The following is a 7,893-nucleotide window of genomic DNA, read 5'->3' as shown; positions in this document are numbered from 1 at the left end:
TACTCTGATACTCCCCACAATTATCAGGTGTATTTTCCTACCACTGAGAGGACATTGGTTCACATAGATCTTAAGTTCGATGAGCTGAAGGCCATGCGAGTTTCCCTTGAGAGGGAGCTCAAGTTGCAGGAAGAGAAGGAACTTTTGGATCCTAAGGAGGAGGAGCCTCAGACTGATGCAGAGCAGTGACATGCAAAGGTTCCAGGAGTGGAGACATCCACTCATGTAGAGTCTTCCAGAGAGGGGTGGAAATGCACAAGGGAGGCTGAAAGATTGTTGATGGATGCGAGAGAGAATGTGGGAGAGCCATATTCTTAGCACAGAAAGAGGTCACCTGAGCAGTACACTGGTTACATGTGCCTTGTTGGGGAATGTGTAGAGACTGAACCATCTTCCTTTGAGGAAGCAGTGCAGTAGCCAGTTTTGGTTGATGCTATGGTGGAGGAGTATGACTCCATAGTTCGGAACAATGTTTGGGATGTTGTTCCAAGATCGGAGAACAAGTCAGTTGTGAGTTCCCGTTGGCTTTATAAGGTAAAGCATGTTGCTGATGGTAGTGTGGAGAAACATAAGGCAAGGTTTGTTGCCCGTGGTTTCTCACAGGTCGAGGGGATCGAATATGATGAGACTTTTGCTCCTGTAGCAAGGCACTCATCTATCAGATTGATGTTAGCACTATCAGCACAGATGGGTTGGGAGATCCATCAGATGGATGTGAAGACTGCATTCCTAAATGGAAAGATTGAGGAAGAGGTGTGCATAGAGCAGCCGGAAGGATTTGAGACCTTCGATCCTGAGTCACATGTGTGAAAACTCGAGAGATCTTTGTACGGGCTGAAGCAAGCACCTCGTGCTTGGTACACCAGGATTGCCAACTACTTCACTGGGTTGGGCTTCACAAAGAGAAGTGGATGTGAACTTGTACCACATCATGGTGGAAGGTAAGCAATTGAACATTGTTCTTTATGTCGATGATCTGATATTGACAGGTGATGATCAGTTGATCATGTCTTGTAAGGAGGACCTTTCAAGAGAGTTCGAGATGAAAGACATGGGTCTCATGCACTACTTTCTAGGCATGGAAGTGTGGTAGAAGGATGGGGAAGTGTTTGTGTCTCAAGGCAAGTATGCCAATGAGATACTAAAGAGATTCCACATGGAGAAGTGCAAACCCATGCAGACTCCTCTAGCAGGTAACTAGAGGAAGGAGGATGCTACTTCAGGAGAAGTAGTAGAAGCTACTGTGTATCGGCAGCTTGTGGGTTCATTGATGTATTTAGCAAACACACAACCAAATTTGTGCTTTGCGGTGAACCAATTGAGTCAAGCTATGGTTCAGCCTACCAAGCTGTTTTGGAAGGTAGTGAAGCATGTTTTGAGATACCTCAGAGGCACATCTCAGTATGGATTATGGTATAGACGAATAGAGGGAGTGAAGCTTCAGGCCTTCACAGATGCAGATTGGGCAGGGAGTCCATCAGATCGGAAGAACACATCAGGAGGAATTTTCAACCTTGGTTCAGTTGTAGTTTATTGGTACAACAGGAAATAGAGGTCAGTTGCACTTAGCTCAGCAGAGGCTGAATACATGGCTGCAAGTCAGGAAACATGTGAGGCCATTTGGAGTGGAAAATTCTAGTTGGTTTATTTGATTAGAGGATGGATCCAACTGTGATCTATTGCGATAATAAGAGTTGTATCAAACTCTTTGAGAATCTAGTATTTCATGACAGGTCCAAGCATATCGACATTCGGTATCATCATCTCAAAGACTGTGTGGCGAGGAGGATCATGTTGTTGCAGTATATTTCGACCAAGGACCAAGATGTTGACATTTTGACTAAGGCATTGTCAAAGTGTAAATTCAAGTTTCACAGAGACAAGATCGGGGTGACAGGTAATCCCTTTCTTATTGAGAGGGAGTGTTGAAAATAGCAACAAGAAATGCTAAAAATAGCATTGCTATAGATATCATTTCAGGATATATTCCAATTTTAATTTGTCCTTGAATTAAAATTGAGAATTATAATTCGAATTTAGTCTCACCAACTATTTGAAAACTAATTAATTAATTCACCCTGAGTTAATTAGTTGGTGAAAATCAAGCATGAAGTCTTTGTGAAGACATGCAACAGTTATCCCTTTGATTGAGGAAGTTATCCCTTAATTAAGGAGATAAGGATGAGTTGTGTTTGAGTTGTAATTAGTTAGCTTAGTTAACTGAGTTAAGTCCAGTTAAATTAGTTCCAAACAGTTTGTGGAACTAATTGTGAGTTCAGTTAGTTAATGCATGCATGCATGCAACAAGTGTTCTCTAGATAACTGAATATTCTTTCATAAATAACTCATGCATGTCAGTTCAGACAAAGGCTCAGTTGAGATTAAAAGCAGGGACAATGTACTATCAGTTGCTAGAATATTCCCATGTGAATATATCTTTCATGCAGAAGGAATTCATTCCTTAAGGATTGCGCAGTTACTACAGAGGTTAGAGCAGTGTGTGAGGTGAGAATCACACAGGTGGCAACTGGAGGATCCAGGAGAAACTACGCAAGGAAATATGAGGCTTGGAGGACTAAAGGAAGATATATGTGTTGTCTATTCTGTCTATGAGCAACAGCGAGGGATTGTACTGAGAGATAAAGCTTTGTGTAATCCTAAGATATTTCCACTTGTATGATAATACAGATAGCGAGGTTTTTAGCTAAGGCTTTCCCCAAAGTATTCCTCTGTGTTTCATGTGTGATTGAATCTTCTTCTCTGTTACATGTACATTCTATTTGATCTTGCTCAAAATCAATTAAGCTTCCGCAAGTTTGATTATAGAAGTAGATTAAGTATTTTGCTTTAGTACATTGCATAATCAGTTTAATCTGCAGTGAGAATTTCTACTGAAGGGATCCATTCTTAAACTTCTAATTCTTATTTGATAGTACATTGATAATTCCATTTAATACCATGTATTTGGTGGTTTTGGTTGACCACCAAACATTTTGACAACATGTCATCTTCAAGGAAGGTGTTGGATAGATCCATTTTTTTTCCAATGTACTCTCGCCCTTTTCAAGTGAAAAGAAAGTACTATTCTCATTTGATTTTTGTACCTTCCTTTCTTAAGCTATAAGGGAGGACCATTTGGAGTCAATTTTCAAGTACAATTTATAACATTTAGTGAATTCTATGTACATTTGTAGTTTATATATAAAAATACGATTTTACATATGTCTAAACTACATAGTAAGACTTATGCAAAATATTGATTTGTCAATTCCATTTCTAAGAACTTATCCAACTATAATGAATTATTTTGCATTTTAGCAACCTTCTCCTTTTGACATTTATGTGAATGATGGAGATCAAAAACCTAATTCTTCATGTAACCAACTTGATGATAATGTTGGTAGATAGTGATCGTGAATTGAAATGAGTGAAGTGGAATCTCCTTAAGAAAATCCTACATTATGGAAGTGGATTGGTTTGGAACAATAGGAAATATTAAAGGTAACTTCCTTATCATATTCAGGTTTTCTATTTTTTTGTGACATATTTCTTCCCAAGGTTTGATGATGGGATTAGAAAGATCATACTTCATTTTCTTATATAAATTCATGAGTGTTTTTATCTAGCTTTAAAAGAATATTCAAGTAACATTAGTAGGCATCCCTGATATTGAATGAAAGTTTGTGATTTAATCTCTCTTTTAATAGAAAATTTAATCTTATAGTCAATATGATATCCTTTTTGGCAATTATTAAACCAATCAAACATATCAAACGAGAGAAAACCATATTGAAAGTTAAAATGGTTTAGTAATTTTATTTCAACTTTTTTCATTATAAATTGGATAACTCTATCATAAAAGAGGGCGTTACATTTCAAAGTTTTTTAATTACAAATATTTTTGGCATTTAAAAATATTAAATTTATTAAGTCAATTTCATTTTATAAATAGATATTTTAATTATTTGTAATTAGTAAATGTTGTAAGCTATATCGTTGATTTCCAAGTCTAAATTTTGAATTCTTGCCAACCTTGTGTCCATAATTTGTCTTTTCATCCTGAGCCTATCTACATTCATCAATAATTTAATTTATATAGCTAAACTAATTTAATATTTTTACTTAAATTTATTACAATTTTTTCTAATAATAAAAAAAATCTACAATATCAATATTATTTTTTATTTCAATCCTTCTATCTAATAAATCTATAATAAACAGTAAATTTATTAAACTATCAATCTTCAATTCTACAATATAATAAATCAATAATGAATAATAAATTTATTAAACTACCAATCTTCAATGTTGCAATGTAATAAATCTGTAATGAACAATAAATTTATTAAATTATCAATTAAACAATTTAAAATTTTAAATGACCTTATTCCAATTACAAATTCATTTGAATAATAACCATATTAAACTACAAGCCCACAGGGTTTTGGATTGACGGTGAATGGGTGTGCTATTAAGGTACTCCTTGCGATAGGTCACCGGTTCAAATCCCCCGTGGGTACTTAGGTTAGTCTTAACTAGAAAAAAAAAACCATATTAAACTACAAGCCAATTAATTTAATAATTTTAAATAAACTTATTCCTAAAATCTAAAGAGAGACAATACTTTTATTCCAGTATCCTTCCAACCATCTAATTATTACAAATTCATTTAATTTTTTTTTTATTAAACTACTAGTCAGAGTTTATTCCTGGAATCAATCACGCGAAAAGATATTACCTATAGATCCAACAATCTCGTAATTAATAATTAATTGAGCTACTCATGAAAAAGACCCTAAATTAAATTAAAAGTAAGTTAATAATATTTTAATTAATAAATAAATAAACAATATATTAATAAATAAATCATTTGGATAAAAATATTTATTAATGATTTAAAACTAACATAAAACGAAATCAACTATTCAGTTGACGCTGCTCGGTTTCATGCTGATTCGATATACAAACTTAATTATTAGAGGAGAATAAATGAGAATAGTTTAGTCAAATTCAATTGTATAACTTAAATTATTAAGCGGAGAGGTTTATTTTACAGTTTATCACTGAGGGGATGTGTAACATTCAATTTGTATTTTTTTATAAACAAATTAATTATATTTTAAATAAAAAAAATAATAGATATGTTGTAAAGTAATTAGAAGTAAAAAAAATGTGTTAATCATATGTTTAAATTTTATATTTTTCAAAAATATTATAACGAGATTTAAATAAATTATTTGAAGATCTATACTAACTAATTTATGATATCTACATTTTATTTTACACTTTATAAAAATGTAAACGAAAAAATTTGATCCCTCTGAATTCAAGTTAAATCCATACTTAAAATAAATCTATATTAATTATATACAAATATTATGCTACCAACTGTCCATTAAATATATATGTTGACTAAAAAATTTGATCCTTTGAACTCAAGTTAAATCCATATTTAAAATAAATCTATATTAATTATATACAAATATTATGCTACCAACTGTACATTAAATGCATATATTTACCTGTCCATTAAATGCATATGTCGACGCTGCTCTTTGTTTATGGCAAGGGCTAACCAGCCATATATTGAGTCATAAATGCCCTTGCCAGCTATGTAGGCAAGGGCTAACCAGCCATATATTGAGTCATAAATGCCCTTGCCAGCTATGTATGTCAATCATGTTATGGGGCGCATACATATCCATAGGCATCGGACTCCGGCGGCCACCTCACGTTTCCGATGACCCTCGCGGGACCCACCCCATCTCGTTCAATAACAACGGCGAAAATAGCCCGCGCGCCAAAATGCCATTCACAACTGTTCGAAACATGAGCTCTGTTTCATTCCCAAAACATTCCTGTTACATTCAAACGATTGAGGACTGATTTCCGTCTCGTTCTTCGACAATGGCGAAAATAGCCCGCGCGCCAAAACGCCATTCACAACTGTTCTAAATCGGCAAGCGCATGAGCTCTGTTTCATTCCCAAAACTGATTTTGCAGAGACCTGGATACAGGCAAGGAGTTGCAAGTATCAAAGCGATTTTAGAAAAGGTTCTAATTCTATTTTCTATTTACTATTCTGAGCACATTATGCTGTTCCTGAATCCTAACCAGCACCCATTTTGAAATGCAGTATTAAAATTCATACATTCAAATTTTGTTTTTAAACAGTGTTGTACCATATATTCAGAATTTGATTTTGAATATTGTGATGTACCGTGCGCAACACAAATTAAAAGAGATGTATGACATGTATTATACAAGTAAACCAAAATGGAAAGAAAATAGCTATGGTAAATCCATACTGTTCCCCCAGAAGTTTGCACCTAAAGCTTTTGTAATTCCCCTGGCGCTATATAGATCCCAGGTCAAAAAGGGATTAAAGATGGATTCATGCTATACCCCTGGTGCTTTATATATCCCATGTCAAGATGGGATTTAGGATGGATTTATGTTAGTAGCTACAAAAACAACAACCTTGTTTATACAAAACACAACCGTCCAGCCCTCCAATGGTACTCATACTAAAATTCTGACACATTTTAATAATATACTTGTAGATTGCTTGAATTCATTTTATATCTAGTTACAATGGACAGGCAAGAGCTTCTATTTCTAGTTTCCCTGTCTCTTTCACTCAAAGAGAATAAGCACACTGCCATCATGGAATCCTCCAACATAGCCATCTGCAGCTTCCACATCCATATTCAAATGGATGTTGGTCATAGACTTCAGCCTTCGGTATCAACATGGAAGGTCCATAGAATAGACTCATCTGCCTTGCCATGATTATAATCCCTTACAACATCAACAACATGAAGCATTTATGCATTCAAAATCATTATCTGCTCAGCCATATCTAAGCATATGAAGAATGATACAACCTTTTAGGTTGTTAATTAGGCTGAAGTTATGTAAAAGCCTTAAGCACTAGTAAAGAACATGACTAAAAAATTTAAATCATAAATACATTGACTATAATAATGATTTCCTGAATCATTAATAATGATTTCTCAAATTTTGTTTTGCAATTGTCATATTTTTGATTGCCCTTTACAGCCCAGAAACTTCGGCAATCATCACTCACAGAAGCACAGGGGAGATTTATTCAGGATATCAAAGAGTTTTTTGTCACAACTAAAATAAATACTTGAAGCGGCTTGGTATGGACTCCTCAAAGAGGTTGAACATTTAATACTCACATTTTGGTGTATATTTTGACCCTCTGCCAGTTTCTTCTTCAACAGGACAATCATTAGTTCTCTTGTCACCTCTAGAAATTTTTCGAGACAGAACTTTCTGCAATGTTAAGCAGGTGAAAATTTTAGTTTGTTATAATCCATGGTTATGAAGTCCTATTCAGTAACTTGCAGGACAGAGAAATTTCAAACTAAATAATAACAGATAATGATCACTTACAGTAAGCTTTGGGTTTCCAACATCCTTTGCACCAAAATTTTCAGTTGAACTGAAATCTGAAACTTCGATATCTATCTTTACACTCGATATTGATGTTTTGGTATCATTTTCTGCTAAAAAGGAGTGGTCACTGTGATTGTTGCTTACATGCATTTTTGGCATTGGCTGCTCCTCATATAATGCTCCACAAGATGTTAATGAAGTTGAAACTTTCATATGAGGCATACCATTAAGCAATTGGAAATCCTGGCCAGTCACAAAAGAGGTGTCTGATGAATTGAGTAGTGGTTCTGAAGATAATTGTAACAGTGCATCAATTCTGTTAATCAATGTTGTATTCTGTAACAGGAAAAAGGGGAGAGTTTTAAGTATATTAGACTATCTGAATTACTGTTGCATCATTTAGCAATCTTCTCTATATAGGACATGGTAATATTCTCAATATATATGTGGTTCTTGATCTTCAAAGAA

This window comes from Pinus tabuliformis, chromosome 4_2 (genome assembly GCF_031772625.1).
Source record: "Pinus tabuliformis cultivar Carrire ecotype Pingquan chromosome 4_2, CPIR1, whole genome shotgun sequence".
NCBI classification, from domain to species: Eukaryota; Viridiplantae; Streptophyta; class Pinopsida; order Pinales; family Pinaceae; genus Pinus; species Pinus tabuliformis.
The sequence above is the reverse complement of the archived record's forward strand: the minus strand, read 5'-3'. Positions refer to the sequence as shown.